The sequence below is a fragment of the Manacus vitellinus genome, unplaced genomic scaffold, assembly GCF_001715985.3.
Source record: "Manacus vitellinus isolate BGI_N305 unplaced genomic scaffold, ASM171598v3 scaffold_67_pilon, whole genome shotgun sequence".
Lineage (NCBI taxonomy): Eukaryota > Metazoa > Chordata > Aves > Passeriformes > Pipridae > Manacus > Manacus vitellinus.
This window is the reverse complement of record NW_021940737.1, coordinates 879,946-898,672: the sequence shown is the minus strand read 5'-3', so window position 1 is coordinate 898,672 and position 18,727 is coordinate 879,946. Positions and strand designations below refer to the sequence as shown.

At 40.7% G+C, this 18,727-nt stretch overlaps 1 long non-coding RNA gene across 3 annotated transcripts in view; it reads right to left on the bottom strand.

Annotated features, from left to right (window-relative positions):
* The window catches only part of LOC108641527, a 30,457-nt gene extending 12,945 nt beyond the window's left edge, over positions 1-17,512 (bottom strand). For 2 of the 3 annotated variants that reach the window (XR_003916259.1, XR_001922049.2), the window contains exons 1-4: positions 17,413-17,512; positions 13,709-13,800; positions 12,026-12,121; positions 205-491 (exon numbers count right to left, since the gene is read on the bottom strand). This is a non-coding gene — a long non-coding RNA (uncharacterized LOC108641527). The remainder of the gene's footprint in view (positions 1-204; positions 492-12,025; positions 12,122-13,708; positions 13,801-17,412) is intronic. The other variant, XR_001922050.2, reaches the window with a different exon arrangement.
* Between the last annotated feature and the right edge of the window lie 1,215 nt (positions 17,513-18,727).

Here is an 18,727-nt window from a genome sequence, read left to right as displayed (position 1 = left end):
GACTCAGGTACCGGAAATTAAAAATAAAGGCAAAAAAATACCCCAGTTTTTCAAACTTAGTTCCAACCATGGAGAAATGCTTTGTTTCTCTTCCCCACGTGTAACCTTGTCCGGATGCAGCCCCCCAGTAAGTGCTGCCTCACAACAGAGCACTCGCTGCTTTTCGCCCACTAGATCAATACCTGTCTGAAAGTATTTACTCACCAAAAGGGCTGTGATCCTTTTCTTTGTCACACTTGAACTTCTGTTCTGCTCTTGAATTTTTTTTTGCTTTTTGACACAGGTTCTTCTTTTATTTCCTGGCTCTTGCTAGCCTCTAATAGGGTGTTTTTCAGTTCTTTGCTCTTCTTTGCTCTGACATTTATTACAGAGTATACTTCATAGCTTTTCCACTTGTCTAATCAGAGGGTTGGTCCAGCAGGGAAATTGCAGCTGTTTTAAAATGCTACCTATAAACACACACTTTATCTTCAGTTCCTGTTCACAGCAGCCTAAAGGAGACAAGAAGATGATGATCAAAATAGGAAATGGAAAAGACTGATGGCAGTCTTGTTTTATAGAAACAGAAGAAGAATAGAAGGGCAAGCAAGACATCCAGGTAATCCACTCTCTACTGGAATAAGGCAGAAGTTATTGTATCATACTTCTGTGAATGTATTCAACCAAACAACCTATATTCTGACTAGCAAAGACTAAAGTGATGAAAGAAGCTGGAATAAAAGGATATTAAATAAGCCCTGGATAGTTGACTGCAATATTCACAGCCTTTGGAATCCTTTATCTTTCCTGCAATTGGCCACTGACACACCATTTGTCTTTAGAGGAGCTTGTGCTTTCGTCCAGCTGTCTGAAAAACAGATAAACCATGTTCACAGTCAGCAGAGACTTAAAACCTGTATTCTTGAAGCAGTATCTGGAGCAAAAAGCAGTGCTTCACTTGCTCCAGTCCATCTGAAAGCTTTTACAGAGATGGAGATGCAACAGGAAAATTAAGGCAGTCACCCTCCTGACATCTCGGGGTTGATGTCCCTGCTTTGAATGAGCTGGGAAGGATTTAACAACAGAAGCCTCATCTCCGGGGAGAATGAGCCAATTCCAGCAACACCGGGTACCCAGAGCACATTGCCAGTGCCCCCTCCTGGGCCCTGACACAGAATGACCACCAGAGTACTTGGTTTGGGAATGAGTCTCACAAGAGAGGTTTCTTTTACCCAGTGCCCCGAATTTTATGTAACATACCTCCCTTCTGAGAACTGATCTGCTACAGCTTGTTCCAAGAAGGGGAACAGTGTCTGATTTCACATTCCAGACAGCACAATCTTTACCTCTGCTCTGACCTCACTTCTCCTCATGCTGATGTGCTTCCAGAGGCTGCTAACCTCTGTTCTATTGCACAGAGGTAGCAGCATTTACAGCCCAGATTTGACATGAGACACATACATGAATTTAGAATAAAACTGAAGGGAATCTCTGTCAATGTAGCTGAAAGAATATGAATATCTTTTTTTTCCAAAGGTATCATTTTAGCATATCTTGACACAAAATGGGAACCTTGACAGTGCTCTCTTACACAACGAAGTGTATTAATTAATTCACTTTTCCAGATTTCTAGTGGCAGTTACCTATTTCAACCTTAGCAACTAGTCATACTGATATAATTACAAAGAGTACATGGTGCACAGTGTATGATCAGAAGCATATAATATACTTGAAGTGTAAAATGCTCCAACAATAAAGCTAGAATAAAAGTGTTGTTCAGTTGTTGGCACAACTGGTGCATTTATAGTTGCATCCAAATGGCTCTGACTCTGAAATGAATGCCTGTGCATATTTTTTTCAATGTGGTGCATATTGTTTTTCACTTTTTAAGCCATAGGTTAAAGCCAGAGAAAGGAACATTTTGAACTACAAATATATTGTAGCTTCTACTGTTTCATGGGGTTTTTTACTGGAGGGGTGTGTAGAGGGGATAATGAAAACCTTTTACCTATGCATGTCTGACACGTGATGAACAACTGCACAGAAACAAAAGACAACTTCCTTCCCAAGTAAATCCCTGTATTTCCTGCTCAAAGTCTACTGAAATATAAGTTGATACATAAAACCTGAAATGTCATCAGGTTCTTTTCCTCCATCATCTTTCTAGACTCCAAAGACAATTGCAGTCAATGAGCACATGGCTTTTGATTTGAACAGGTATTAGGTCACCATTCTGCTGATACTACTTCAGACTCTTTGTGCTCTTATTTGCTACTCTGGTGTTCTACCTCATCCAGAAGTGTGGACTGTAAACTTTCTGGCAAGTGACCACATCTTTCTCTGCAGGAGCAGAAAGGACAATAGATGTTGACAACCTCAACACAATGATGTGCCATCCTTTGCATTCACTGTCTGACACTCCAACAAGGTCTGTACAGCCTCAGCACCTGCTCCAGTCTGCATAACAGGAAAAGTTCGTTCAGTCCATGGCTTTGCCAAAAAGAGCCAACAGCTGGGGTCTTACAGAACTGTGAGAAGATGAAATGACATTGGAGCAGTGTGTGTGGAGCTCAAGAATCCTTTCATTACACAGGACTGTACGAGCAGAGCCAGGCACAGCACCATTTTATACAGCCTCGGGGTTTCTACACTTGTCTACCACAGCTGCTTTCTTTCCAAGCTTTCTCTCTCATTCCAGAGCCAGGAGCAAACCCAGGTGAGTGTTACCAGCCAGGAATGTGCTCCTGGTTTGTGCTGTTCTCTCTCTAAGCTTGTGCAGTACCAGTGTCCAATGCAACACGAACGACTCAAAGCCCATCATACCACTTGTAGCCTGGCAGCTGTGCAGACCCTTTTCTCCTCCAGCAATAAAATGTCTGCAGCTGACCTTGTATTAGCCTGGTTTTAAAAGAGAATTGCAATGAGAATGGTGTCACATCAGGCCCTTCATTCTACTGCTGTAGAAATCAGTATTGAAGTCAATACAAGTTCTACCAATGAATCTTTAACTTTGCTTAAAACTTGGTTTTTCACCACTTGTCTGCCACAAGCCATCACACCCCCTGCCCTACCCAAAGAAATATTAAAGTTAATTAATTCATGTAAGATCTGGTAAGAGAGAAATCCCTGGCTTTGGATTTAAAGGTAGCTCAACCAATTTGATCACCCAAAACTTGAACAAAAAATAAAACATTGCAGAATCTATCCACAGACCACTAAGAGACAAATTTCAGTCCTGCAAGGCTTAGGACTACATTATTAATAGTATTCTGTAGGTTACCAGCTGATTTGTCCACATTATTTCAAGGTGACTGCATTTTTATGTAGCATATGCCTGACACCATGGGTACCATTACTGCTACCATGTAATGCCAGTTTTCATGGGTAATTAATTGATAAATGACAGCCAACTCCTTCTTAGCTGCTACATAAGTCTGTTATTAACACATTTAATTCAATAAAGAGTGGGATAGTGCAAACCACAGTGAAGGGCAGAGGATCAGTTTGTTCAGTCTCATCCCTGCCTGCTGCAGGAACAGCTCAGTGCTCTCTTACCGTGGGTCACCTGCACTCAGGAGGAAACCAGAAGTAAAACCAACACCAGCCATTCCTTTCCCAGAAGAACTTAACATTAACATGAGGAAAGGAAAGAAATCTCAGAGGCCTGTCCCTCAAGGTTATTCCCTGCAGCTGCAACACAAAATATGAGGAAAGTGAACGCTCTGAACACAACATGAGCCCCTGGAAAATAAAAATTTACCAAAGGGAAGAGGGATGACAACAGAGCAACAAAACTCACAGAAGAAGAAACAGAAACAAAAATTTAAAACAAACAAACAAACAAAAAACCCCAACCAAACAAACCAAAAGCCAAACACTGAAGCATGCTGACTAAGGAGGGTGAGAATTTTAATGATGCAGTAAAATAAGCACAAGTATTTGTCCAGTGAGAGATTTAATTATGAAGACATAATGGCACTGAAGGAAGGATCCAAAATAGATCCTCCTTCTGTGGTGTGAAGAACAAAGAGCTGGTGGAAATCTTTATTGTAACTGATTTGGTGTATTTTAAAGTAAACCAATCCTGCTGAATTTCTAATTAAAATAATCCATTAACATCAACATTATGAAAGCTCCTTTTTACTTTTATGAATCCAAATTCAACTTTGAAAAGGGGGTACCTAAAAACATCTGTTATGTTGATGCTGTTGAGGTTTCACAACAGCTGCATAAAACTAATGTAAAATGAAGTTATAAAATTAACATATGCATTTCTGAAGTGTATTAGAATTATATTGACAATGCTAACCACAAGTCCTATCCTTCCCTGGAAAACTTTTAAAGAAAGTCTCCCCTAAACTGTCATTCCATAACTAAAAAATAATACAAAGCTTGTCTAAATGTTCTTTATTATAAAGTAAACTGAATTTACTGACCTTCTGACAGAGGCATCTCCAAGAGGAATCTATGTGCCTGAGTTTTTGGAAGAATGCCAAAATGAAAGGGCTACATTTTCAAAGGTGTCTTTAGGTAGCTAGATAGCTTTAAAGAATTTACTGCAGTGAAAAGCTATCGGCCAAATTCTTGACTGAGCCTTTATTACAGTCCTGCTATAACACTGTGGCATTATTGATTAGAAATTATTGTGACTTGACTCAGATTTAGGAATACAGTCAGGCAGCTCTCTAACATCAACCTTGTAGAGCTCTTTAGTGATTGTTTCAATATCAAATAAATAAATGATAACTGAGGCAAGGAATTTCAATTAATTACACTTTTTTTTTTTTTTGCTGTACCAGCATTTCTTTGACAAAAAATGTCAAAGTTTTGGGATTCCTGCTCAGAACAGAATGAATACAGATTAGCTGCAATTGTGTTTTCACTTCTGATCTCAATTTTGGGCTCTTTTTTTACCTATCTTTACTGAGATATAAGTCAGACTCTCTTCTCACATACATCTTCAAGCTTGTGGGGAGGTTCAAAGTCACAGTTATTCTGCTGCATTAATCCACAGAACACAGATAAATTTAATGTGTACCTACTGGTGCAGCTCAGAAGTGAAGACAGTTGGGAGAACACAGACAAATCTCCCTCAAGACTTTTGTTTTAAATACTTTTCCAGAATGATGAGACAGATGCTTCCACTAATGATTATCTTGTTTAACTGTTCGTGGTCTCTTCCCTGGAGCAATTTGTCTGAAGAGAGACTTGGACAAGCAAGTCTCTGGTACCCTGTTGCAGATGAAAGGCTGTGAGCAAAGTCCTTCAGCAGAGAGAGGAGGGACCAGCACAGGCACTGGCTGCAAACTGGGGACGAGCTCTCTGGGGCAGGTTTGTTTGAAAGCTTTTAAAGAGTTTTAAACAGCTGCTTCCTACCAGGCCCTTTGCAGGCTTCGGCTCCAGGAGCAGCTGGGAGGAAGCCACAGCTCAGATCCACACTCAGGGCAAACCTCCAGGGCTGCCTAATGAGGGTTGGGATCTCTCTGCCCCTGTAAGACACGAGGAGCAGCCAAGCAATAAACAACTGGAATAATTCTGTGCTTAAACAACGGTGTCTGGTGTCATTTCAGACACTGAGTGAAGACATCTGCCCAGAGAGCACCCCAGATGGGACTTCAGGGGACCATTCTCAGAGACAGAGCAACTGCTATTGTATGTCTAATTCCTTTAAACAGAACACAGAAATTTACAGTGTCTCCATATTTATTAGTTGAGGCCACGATCCTTAAAACATCACACGATATTTAATATTAATCACTGCAAAATTATATGCAAAGATAAGGATTTGAACTCCTGCTGATTTGAAGACATAGTAAAATATGTAACAGTGCTTGTGAACCTCACAATTTTCAGAAAATCCAAAAGGCTTTCATTCATTTAACCTCATCTTAGAACATCTTGCCTCTCAGATATTTTTCTGTTAGAGACACACAACCTTATGAAGAGGTTTAGCAGAAAAAAGTGAGATATTAAAACCTTTGCTATTTTATATTCAAATACATTATCCTTCAACCAAGCAAGGAGATAATGGTAAAAATCTTTTTATGTTTGTATTTAATTCTGTGGTTTTAATTGGAAATATTGTGAATTATGAGTCTTCATCTCTGCTTCAACCACATCTGTATTCTTAAAAGAATAAAATGGTTACCATACAAGTGCTATACCATACTATACCATACCAGAGGAATTCTGTCAAATTTAAAAGAACATATTACAGTTCAGTGTCAAAACTAAATACAACATATAAATACACATCTCACACCTCTTTTAAAGTTCCAGCCTTTATTCTCAAAACATCAGTGGCTTTTTTAATGTCCATATCTGCAGAGACTGTCACTTGCAAAAGGCCTGGTACACACAGAAGTGGAAAACTACAGAAGGGTGATGGGAGGGTGTACAAAGTGGTACAAAAGGAACAATTCCTCTCTGAAGGCCCAGCAGAAATGGAAGATGAGTGTTTTAGAGTAACTCAAAATCTTATCGTTTACCTGCTCAAAAAAGACCCAGATCAATCCAGTCTCATAATAAACCTTTTCATCTACAGAGTTTGGGGATGAAAAATAATCCTCCATGAATGTACTTGCCTGTCCTTCTGCAGTTGAGGAGCAGCTGGGGAGGAAAACACACACTGGTCCTCTCCTTGCAAGCTGCACCTTCCTCAGTTTGTCTGCTCTTCCACACAGACTCAGGTGGCTTTTAAGTGTCATCTGAGTCCTCCTCAACCAAAAGCAAGTATTTGAAGGTATGGTTTTCTATTCCAGTCACCCTCTCTACAAGTAAGGGATTTAGAAGATGACAGCCAGACCCACAGGCTGCTCTGTAGCTCCTGCAAACCACACCATGGACACTCCTCCTGATGCCAAGGGAGCGAGCTGGGAACACTGGGCTGGACTCAAACTTTGCTCTTCATCATGAAGCAGAGAGGGGTCTTCTGGGAAAGATCAGGTGTGCTATTGCCACCCTCCAGTATATTTAGGAATGACAGGAAAGAAGACAAGACTTTAATTTGCTGATATCTTGAGAGTCTCAGTTTTCATTTCTATCCTTCTCTTCTATCTGAATTTTATCCATTACAGTGTGGGAAAATTTTTAACACCAATCTCGGGCTGCAAAATAAATCCTAGGTCAGAAGTATTGATTACTTGGCATTCATTGCTGACAGTGTCAAATAGGTGAAGAAGATGAAAACCTACCTTGAAAGCATAGTTACGAAGGTTATTTAAAATAAAACAAAACAAAGGCCTGAAATGTCAAAGACAACTGTAAGAGAAAGTGTTGGACTGTACTCAACATTGCATTGCCACTGGACTTCTTGAACCTGTGTCAAATGCTAGAAATAAATTTACCTTCAGCTGCAATTGAGGATTCCTTTTTTCCAAATAACATTGCAGCCAGATAAAAGCAGATCTGTCAACTTCACAGGTGGTAGGAACTAAAAAATCATGGCCATTGAGGAGACAGGAGGCTGGACTTAAACCTTCAGGAAGATTTTCCAATAGGGATGCTCCTGTTCTGAAGGAATGTGTCTATTTATGCTACAATCATTCTGTGATACGTTGTCTGTGTTTTATATGACACTTTCAGAAATATATCAAAATACATCTGGTTTATCTTTTACTGAGTTCTGATGGATTATCAGAGGTACCTATGCCCACTGTATGTATACAAGACTTTGGGATTTACCTATTTTTTTTCCTTTTTTTTTTTCCCCAGGGAGAAAGTAAATCTATTACAACAGCAGAAGGTAACTTTCAATTCCAACATCCATGAGTTTCCAACCGACCAGTTTGCAGCCAAAAATGCCCCCGTGTGAGAATCCGTTTCATAACAGTGGAACACTAATTCTGAGCCACAAGAGGCCACCCAGCAGTGCCTGAGGTGATGCTCATCCCATGCTCACAGTGGATACAAGTGTAGGCAGCTTTCAAGTTGCCTGTAGTTCAACACAATTAAGTGAAATTCAGTGGTACATAAACCACATACAGGCTGCTGACACAGGACTAACATGTGCTCTGCACATAAAATACAAGCTTGCTGCTGAGCAATGAAGAAAGTGAAGGAAGAAATTACAGCAAAGAGCAGAAACGAGGACATTTCTAATTAATATGGTGGTTTATCAGCAATTTCACTTTAGGATACCAGCTCAATAGTCTCCAGAGTCAAGGCTTCTGCTTTCACCACTGAGCTGCTGTTTGGATGAGTGTTTGTTGCTGTTCCCAATTTCATCCTGCCTGAAACAGAAGCTTCCATGGTTGGTAGCACTGAAAACACAAATTAAAACTTTGAAAAGTTATCTTAGTGGAAAATATTCACTCATATACCACAGCTTTGGTTTGGATCAGGCTTCCTTTGACAGTCTCAATTTAACCTTTTGTATCCTAGATTTTCCATTCTCCATACTTACTCTTAGGGAGCACCATCACAGGTTCACTTGGTTGCAGACTCGAAGGAGCTCAGATGATCAACATAACTGCACCACATGAGGAGGAGGTTCCCAGGACAAGTATATCCTGCATTTCCATGAATAATAGCTGCCTCTGAATTAAACACCTAATTGCTGGGAGCTGCACAGTCACACCACTGGGCACTCAGATGGACTCAGCAACTCTGCTGAGGAGCAGAACTGCCTGGCAAAGGCCCACACCACAGACACTGTGCCATTCCTGCCACTAGCACTGTCTCAGTTAACTTTGTACAGCATCACTCTGCAACACAATTATATTTGTGTGATTATGAAATGGCACAAAGGTCAAGGGTTTGCTGCTGATCAAATTTAGAGGTCAGCACCAGACTCCACTGTGGTCGACTTCGCACAGTCAGCCTAAGGAGGCTGCTTTACCTTCAGAGCAATTTTTTAAGCAATAGAAATCCAATCTAGTGAAATAACTGTCACAGAAGGATGTAGTAAAGTGTTGATGGCAGCATAAATGACCACTTAGGTCTGGAAGACCTCGTCACCTCTTCCTAGGTTTCCTGGGCTCAAAGTAAGTCACACATACTTTAAATCATTCATATGAGAAACTCAAAGATTTTGAGTGTAACCCTCATTGTCATGTAAAAATAAAATAAAAATATCTACACCAAGAGGATCATCAGGAACTCAGCAGAAGCTGCTGCTTTCATCACATTTTAGCATTTCTAGAACAGGCTACTGGATCCTAGCCCAGGCTCTCTTTGAGCTTACCAGGAGCTGGGAAACCCAGTCTCCCCTGCCCTGAATAGCCCTTCTGCTCTTCAAAGTCCATATCCTCAGGAAGGCAGAGTTGTACCTTTGAGAATAAGAGGAGCTAATAAGGAGCCTCTGCACAGGCTGTGAAATCAATGGGACCAGTGAGTCACTGATGCAGGATTTTGCCATTGTGAAAACAGCTGCTTCTGTCTCCAGATCCAAACCGAGCTCTGTGACATCCCAGCAGCTACACCTGAATTCAGGACTAAACTCTCCATTCAACTGCTGCCTCGTATACAGCAAGCAAAGATCACAGAGCTAATAAAAAGTTACACATCGAGCAGCTGTACTAATATGGTTCCCATTAACTTCTCTCCCCTCTGCCCCCCAAAAGCCTTCTAACTCCTAGTTCCTCTCAGCTTGTAGTGAATTGTGCTGACACAGGTAAAGAGGCAAATAGCAGCAACCATTTGCTCTCTTGCACTGATTCTGCCACAGAGAAGCACAAACAAAGCCTTCAAAAGGCCTGATCCAACCCCTGTCTGGAAAGCCAACCCCATTCTCACCAAGCACATAAGTAACACATGTCTAAAGAAAGGTCAAACATCTGTGGGTAAGACATACATAATCCTCCACAAACCCACCAATTCATCATCCTCGAGCAGATAATATAGATATTTTACTATTAAGGATTTAATTTCTTAGTTCAGCCAGGAATTTACATTAGTTACTCCAGGAAGCCTAGTGGGGGAGGGAATTGTGAAGGCAATAGCAGAAGCTGCATGTGCTTAAACCACTTGTGTAAATCTCTGTACAAAGCCATACATCCTGAATGCTGGGGAAAGGCAACTGTGATAGAGAGCATCTGGTTTGGGAGGAGCTGTAGCACAATGAACTCTTTAAAGTGACAACCCAAGTATGGCAAAGTGCATTGCTCAGATCAAGCCCACATGCTACTGCTGTTAGGAGATATGCTCCATGGAAAATGAAAATTAAACTGAACAGTTTGGCAGGGTGGAAATTTTGTGAAAATTTCCTAGTTGTGTGCAATAAAGAAAATTAATTTGAACACGGGAGGAGAAAATAACTCAGAAAGTGATTTAATGGTCCTACAGGATGGTCCAAACCCTCAAAGCCTCCAAGATGGGAAACATTTAGCATTCCAGCACTCCAAAAAATCACTTCCTTGGACTAAAGACCCTGGGTCACAAGTTATTAGAAAGCTGCAAGAAAAGGATGGCACTGCAGTCATCTGGGTGCTGGGAAAAAAATCTTTCTCTCACGTGTAGGCCAAAAGCAGCCACATACAAAAAAAAAAACCAAAATTGAATTTGGGGAGATACAGGCCTGCAGAAATAACCAAATGCTGTTTTGATCTGTGCTCAGGTAGGAGAGAAGGAATGAGGAGTGGTCAGACGTTTGGGCTGTGCTGTCAGAAGACGTGCTGTAGCCAGGCTTCACAAGGTATTTTTCTCAGCTCTCCTTCTATCATAAGAACAACAGCAACAACAAAGAGAACAACTCAGCAAACATGGCACTGGGGCAGGAGAATGAGGTGTCATACAAAATAAATAAAGAGCAGTGAGCCAGACCACATCAATAATGCAGGGCAGCAGGAATGTCCAGGAGTGAGCCTGTACAAGGCTTCTGCAATTAAGAAAAGAAAATCCGTTGACTTCGTGGCACGTCTCCTGAGATGCATATCCCATGGCTACAATTAAAAATAGTGTTTGGCTTGGTTGACCCTTTCTGCACACATACCCTGAGCTTTTAAAGTATTTGTTTTTTAAGGTGAAAGGAAGAGATCATGATGGTAAAAGAGGTCAGGTCTAGAACTGAACTGAACTGAACTGGAAGTTGCTGCTGGCAAATTTCACTTAACTTTTTTTTTCTGAACTGCTAACTTGACTGTTAAAAAAAAAAAAAAGACAAAATTATTTTCTTTCAAGGCCAGATTCATATTGGCTTTTCTCTTCTGTTTATCAGTAGATTTAATTTTAGTAATTTGATTCAATTAAAATCAGTCTACATATCTTTTCAGCTTAACACCTTCAAATGTTCAGAACACAGATGGACATCCAACAACCAGGAGGGCTCTCACAATGGAACCTAAATGCTCTCACAGCTACATACAGTCATGCCCTGCCTTTTCCAACATTAGCCACAAACTTTGCAAGACTATCATAAGAAAGTGAGAAGCCACAGGCAACCATTTAGTGAAAAATAGCAACATACCTCTGGTTTTCTCTCTCTATTACTCAGTGACCTACAGCACTGGCAGCAATGTGTGTAAAACTACATCTCTGGCACAGTGCTGTGTTTCCTACAGCCTTCCATGCAATTCTACACAAACTACTTGAATACATGAATTTATTTCTTTCTGCAGTTGGTATAAATCAACCTAGCTCCAATAGAGCTAATAGAACTATACTGATTTATGCCAGCACACATTTTAATTTAAAAAAAAGTTTACTGAGCCACAATTTGATGCAGAGACATCATTGATTGTTTTCCCTTTGTGCAACTTTTCTTCCCTTATGTAAAGTAACAGCAGAAAGTTCACAGTGAGAAATGTAAAGTGGCATGGGCATACCAAGAAAAGGAATCTGATGTTCACAGAAGATGCATAATAGTGCTGATCAGGCTCATTTTATAAATTGCTTTTCTAATCCCTCCATATTTCTGTATTCCATCAACCAAACTAACATCATTAATATTACTTAAGCTTTGAGAGGTGTAGATTTTCAGAGGCCATGGGTTTCCCATGAGAGTTTATTTTACAAAAAGTCTCCTCTTTTCCATTATACTGAAAACTAAAAAACAACAACAGGCTGATTATGGCATTCCATCATATAAATAGGAACAAAAGAGAAATACCTGTCCATTGGTCTGGAGGTGTCTGGCCTTCCATTGCTCACCTTCCCATGGCATTTGAATGCACTGCAGTAATCACTTCTCAGTTTTTTCTCAGCTCTTGGAAGACAGCATGTCATGACCCAATGATTTTTTAAAAGGAATTGAAAAAGTAAGTCTGAATAGTTTGAGAATAAATTACTCCAACATGAAATGAGCTCTTATTCACCAATACTTACAAATAGCTTAAGCAAAGATAAAATAATGTGCATCGTAATTAATACTTTAATTTGCTAAGAAAAGCTAAATAGTGATTAAACCCCTTCCCTTCCCCCTTCCCCTGATAATAATGAACGAGGCAGTTTCCAGAGAAGCAGAGCAGCCAGGAGCTTAATGTGGTTGATTAAGAACATGTTTCCATGGTGGCTATTATGTCCCTCTTTAAAAGATGAAAACAAAACCGAGCCTTATTTCCTTTTAGAACTACAGGGTTTCTTCTGTCTTCATGAGACAGACAACAAGAAAATGTTTAGGGATAATTAAAGGCAATTAGGCTCATCAAGGCTCATTTCTGGTCTAGCTCCACTTCTCTTCCCTACAATGAGTACTAATTGCTGCTTCAACATCCCAAGTAGCATGGATTACTTTTTTTTTTTTTGTACTTCCACAACAAGACTATTTGGTCATTACCAGCTTTGACAGTGAGAAGAAGTGACTCCTGATTAGCTCTTTGTTTGCTTTTTTAAAGATTTATACAACTTCCTATTGAATCTGATAATAGAGAACAACAAATTAGCACACAGCAATTGTGTACTACCTTCTGCTAGAGGATCTCCCAGTTCTTTTGAAACATTAATGAATTAATTCTCCATGCTGTTGTGTATAATGGGTATCATCATCATAACTTTGCAGACTACTGAACACAGACACAAAGAGGTTGGGTGGCACATTTAGTGTCACAGTCAACATGTTATGATGTTGGTCTCCTGATCATACACAATGGAAATATTGGTTTGTTTGCCATAAACATGCCTCCTGTGTACCTTCTGTTACATCTGGGTTTGATTCATTGACAGTCAGGTAATTTAAGGTATTCAAATGCCTAAACTTCAAAGAAAGTTTCCAGAGGGAAATTAATAAAAGGCAGATATCCAGAACTACATAAAGAAATATTCAAGTGCTTCTATATTAAGTGTTGCAGGAGAGGATGTTGGGGAGTTCAGTCATTGGAAGCAGAAAAGGTTCATTACCACAGCTCTAGGATTATGAATTCCTGACAGAGCAGCCATGACTGCTCAGCTCCCACAGACCCCTCGTGCAAAACTGCAACCCACCTGCCCAACCCAACAGCTCTGCAGCCCTGGAAGCACTTGGTTCACACACACACTCAATTTTTCCACTAGAAAGTGTCTTTCTTTAATGCTTCAAAGTCCAGAACAGCCAAAGAAGAAACTTGGAAGAATCACAGAATATTCTCAGTTGGAAGGGACCCACAAGGATCATCTCATGCATGACTTTAAGATTTTGGATATGCTTTCTTGACTTTGAACATTTTTGAACATAAATCAGCATTAATCAACACCACCTCCTGCAGCACTCAGAAATGGCTAAGGTTGCTTGCATGGACAGCACAGAACAGACTCAGCTGACACACTGATGTCACTTCTTTGTACTCAGCAATTTGCTCACGCATCACACATCCAGTACCTGCGTATGAAATAGGTGCCAAATCCCCACCAAAGTCCAGTCTGGATCCACAAATTAGGCAACTGCTTGATCTTCTTATCTTCTAGACCTGTCTAATAAATACAAGCAATAGGTTAGCCTTCTCACAGACCAGGAGTGCTCATCCATCACATGTAAAACCTGGATACAATTCTCTGCCTTGAAGGGACTTAGGCTCACATGTCCAACCTCCCACCCCCCTATTTAAAAAGCCAGAAGGGGGAGGAAAACAGTTACTTAACTCTTGTTGAAAATGTTTTGTTTTGAAAAACATTTAATAATTAAAAATAAAACAAAGAGCAACACCTTTGCCACTTGCAAACTGCCCGCAGTGCCATCTGTACCCGTGCTGGTGGCTGGCACACTGTTTCAGAGGCAAGAGGAGGGCCCAGCTCCAGAGAGGATGAGGAGAGGAGTGTACCCAGTCTGACACATGCTGGCTGACTGCTCTGGCTACACAAACACCACGGTGTCAGCCCCCATTCCACTGTGCTGAGAAGGGGTTTGGGATCCCAGCGTTTCCCAGACATGACAACACACACAGGTCACTCCAGGCAGCTTCAGTGGCACAGGAATTTCCTGTATCACCTGACTCTGTGGCTGTGAAAACCCACCCAACAGCAGGATCGTGCTGCTACTTCACTGTCTTTCACAAACACTGTTCACAACAGTTCTGCAGCTTTTAAGTGTTCCAATTCTTCTCTGCTCCCCAGTAACTCGAGACATAGGATTATTACTGACATTAGTTTAGCTACACCTACTTACGGTTTCTCTAGGGTCTTGAACAACAACAAAGGAAACAATATGGACACCAGGTGTTCTGCAAGTCTTTCAGCTGGTACCTTAATGTTCATATGGAAAGGGATTATATGCAGTTTAAACAGACATGGCATTACCACTTCCTGTGGTGAATTTCTTCAAGTTAAAGGGTTTATTTGGTGCAGAAAACTATGCATTACAACAGACACAGTGCAGAGAAGCAGCATGGCTGGAAATTTCAAGCAGTAAGCTGTGCTTTTGTACCACAAAACGGTGAGGTTGAGAGCTGCAATCTCTGGCTCCAAGCACAGCTGTCTCTGCTGCTATTCATCAGTCTTTGCTCAAGGTAAATAAGAAAGACCATGAAAAATGTCTTGGCTGTGATCAGACCATTTCTCTCCTAATAATAAAAATGAATGATCTGCACAACCTTTACTGGTTCAACTAAACCCAAGCAATAATTAAGTTGCTTAAATCAGAATGAATTTTCTACCCACTTACATCCCAGACCTCAGTGTACCTTCGTTCTTCCGGACAGTTATATCTCCCCAAAGACATTAATATAACTTCAAATGGCCTGTCTGAGAAAAATGGCACAAACCTTGCTTTGCAGCTTTGCATATGAGAGTGTAGTATATTTACAACTCTCAATCAGGTGCGCTTTAGGATGAAAGCAGAATGATTTTCTTTTTCTCCAATGAACTTCAGTGTATTATACAGGTATTGTGAAAGCAAGAAGAACCCACTTGGATTTTCTTAATAAAAGGAGTACGATTTAATAAAAGAATATAACACATCTCAAAATGGCCAGAAATGAGTAAGAGTGCTTGCCCCATTTCAATAAAAGAAATATTTCCCTCACTTCTCCCAAGCTGCTCCCATTCTCAGCCCATGCTCTTCCACACCAACAGTGTCCTGGTGCAGCCACAGGATTGGCTACATGGGGCACTGGATTCTTTTGGTTCCACGTCATTTCTAACCAGGAATCCCAGCTGCTTTTAATCCAGGACTCCCTGAACACCACATGGTGGAAGGCTCTGTGGAATTCGCCCTGTGCAAACCCTCCCATGGTTCTGCCCCTGGAGTGCAGGATCCAGGCAGGTTTGTACAGCAGACAGAGTCAGTCTGCCAGTGTTGGGGTTCTCTGCATGTGCTGCTGAGCTCTGCCCAGTTCACCCACTGCTTTCCACTGCTTTGGAGGCATTTTCTAGCAGAAGGTTTATGTTTTCTGATGATGACAACTTGAGGTCTCCTTTCACTATTCCAACTGCTACATAAGTGTAATTCTTTTGGGGCAAATAATCAAGAATCCTATTACTTTTCTCCTATCCAGAAATTCATTTAAGGCTCAGATATTTTGATGTTTTTATACCCCCAGCCTTTCAGCCCCTGTATCACACCTCCAGCAAGGCACTGAGCTTTACCCCCAAGCTGACTGCAAACATCATGGCCTTTTATTCTATTACTTTGACATGGGGTCCCTATGGAAGTTTACGAGGAGGCATTTTCAAGACCTACATCACATGAATCCAGTATTCTAAACATTCTTCCCTTCCCTTGCCTTTCTTACGTGTCCAAATCAGTTTTGCTCTTCATGGGCTGTCTGTGGGTGTTCCTGCAGGCAGGAGCCTGTGGCTGTCACATCCCCACAGCACACACAGATCCAGCACAATTTGGGCTGTGCACACTTGGTATCATTCTTAAAAAAAACACCAAAACAAAAGCGCTTTCTATTCTGCTTCCCAAAACAATTCTTTACGTAAATATGACCTTAGTACTTAGGATGAAATGTATTTTTGACACCTCTCCAAAAGCCTATGAAAGGGACAAGTAACATATTGCCATGCTGTAATTAAGGGTAGGCATCCATATTTTATTTAAAATGAACGGGGATTTTAGAATAAAGGCTACAGGACATCTGGTGCCTCTCACAGAAATCCCCCATACTGGGAGACAAAGCACATATTGATCTATCAGACGGAGGCAGTACAAAAAGGGCAAAAATTACAATAACTGGGGGAAAAGTGCTTCAGATTTTTGCTTCTAGTTCCCAAGTAGGGTACCTCCATTTTTTATAATAGGTTTTACCACATATTTTTTACTTTACTAATTAATATATTCTAGGGATGCAGAAGCTGGGCACAATGAGTAGATACACAGCAATACAGCAGGAGTGATTTACAGCATGTAATTTCTGTGAAACGAATCAGCACCTGACCTACAGTATCTATATTTTTATCTGTCTGAAGGAGATAACACTGTTTGTGAAGTACATCACATTTTTTATCTTGCTGTAACACAGATTTCCCTTGAAATGACTGGCTCTTGTATCACTTGTGAATGGATAGAAGAAATGGAAGAAACTTAGCATGAGAGCTTTCCTCCTCACAAATACAGCCTTAATTTGACTTCACCTAGTGAAACAACTCTATTATTAATAGTTCTTGAAGAGATCCCTAGCATTTTATTTTTAATTTGTCCATGATCAGAATCGAGATTATGCTCCATGATCATAATGCTGATTGCTGAAGTCACTCATATATTTCAACTGCAATTATTACTCAGTCACATGAGTAATTACTGGGAGAATTTCCTTTAATCCTGAAACTTTTCTCTTCAGAGGCCCTTTCAGCCTTCAGCTTCTAACTCAGTTAAATGCTGAACTTCTATTCTGCCCCTCCTGTTCTTCCCTGACAGTTTTACTCTCGCTGTTGTTCCCATTGAGTGGCCTGGTTTCAGGACACATTTGAGAACATTAACATCACAGCATGGAGAAGGTGATGAAAGTTGTTAAAATGTAAATTCTGTTATATGTAAATATTTCCCCCCATTTTACTATAACGCCAATAAAGGGAAAAAAAGGCCCAGAAATGCCAAATTAAATACCACTAAAATAAAATTACCAGAAACCAGCTGGAAAGACTTACGAATTTAGATTTTCTTCCAGTTTGCTTTGGGATTTCAATTTTTTCTTTAAAGATGGATCTATCAGTCAGAAATTTGAAGTGACTATCCATGGAAAACTGGAATGGAAAAAGAAAAGACGACAAAAAGTGAGGGAAGTCTTGAGGCACCACAGAAGAAAGCAACCCACTGCATTTCACTGAGGTGAAAGTGTCAGAGGCCAGCTCTTTCAGTTTGCTTATTTGGTTTCTTAAACAGATAAAGAATTTTAGAGGGTGGGTACAAACATATCAGTTGAGTATTTTGCATATACCCCTGGTTAGTCAGGGCAGTTATTTAAATTTGCAGCCACAAACAGAATATCTGCAATATAAATAGGCACACAGAATTCTGAGCATATCATGCATAATTAAAGAAAAAAAAATTGGCCAATTATTTCTTTCCTGATGAATTTTCCTTAAGAAACAACAATCTTAGAAACGTCTATAAGCATTACAATTAAAAATCAAACCAAAACAATTCTTCTATAACTGATTTTTTTCTTTCAGGATAAAACAGGCACAGCCAGTGTAGTACTTTTCTTGCTGCCTTTACTCTCAAGCTTTCCCAGGATACTCTATCTAGTCAGGCCCCATTAAAACCATCAACAAACAGAAATGTGTTTAACCTGGATTTAAACCCACAGCCTGATCCAGCGTTTGAGATCTTGGCCAGGAATTTGTTCCACAGTCACCAATCACAATGACTGGGAGGTCAGAGCTGCTTTGCTGCTCACAAGAGCAAACACAACAGCCAGTGTCCCGGAGTTCACTGCCTGCCAACTGCGGGGCCAAGGTTTGTTTTCAGCAGGGCAGGAAGATTAAAACAACTCAGGAAACTCGGCCAGAGGACAGGGCTGAGCAGAGCCTGCAGGAAGTAATTACTCTGTGCTACTGTACTCCCTCTGCCTCCCTGCACTCTTCCACTTCTTCATGGGCTTAATTGTAAATCACCCTCCGCTCCCGGGGCTGGTTTAGTTTCCCTTGTACAGCGAGGCCACCCCAAAGTGCTGGGGCTGAATTCCAGTGCCAGCACGGGATGTGCCCGAGCTCCAGAGCGCTCTGAGCGCTGGGGCTGGGGACATTACAAAGCTTGTTAAGGGAAAATCTTCTTTGTGTTACGTTTTCGCCATACGTTTTACAAAAATCTACCCCAGGGAGCCAAGGGGCAGTTGCTTCTTTATTACATTTTAGGAGAGACACATTATTAGCGTTCCAGTCTATATATTATGAAATTAAGTGGATACCCTTGGGGTTAATTCCTTGTTGTAATTGTAATGAAAAGAAACAATTTCTAACC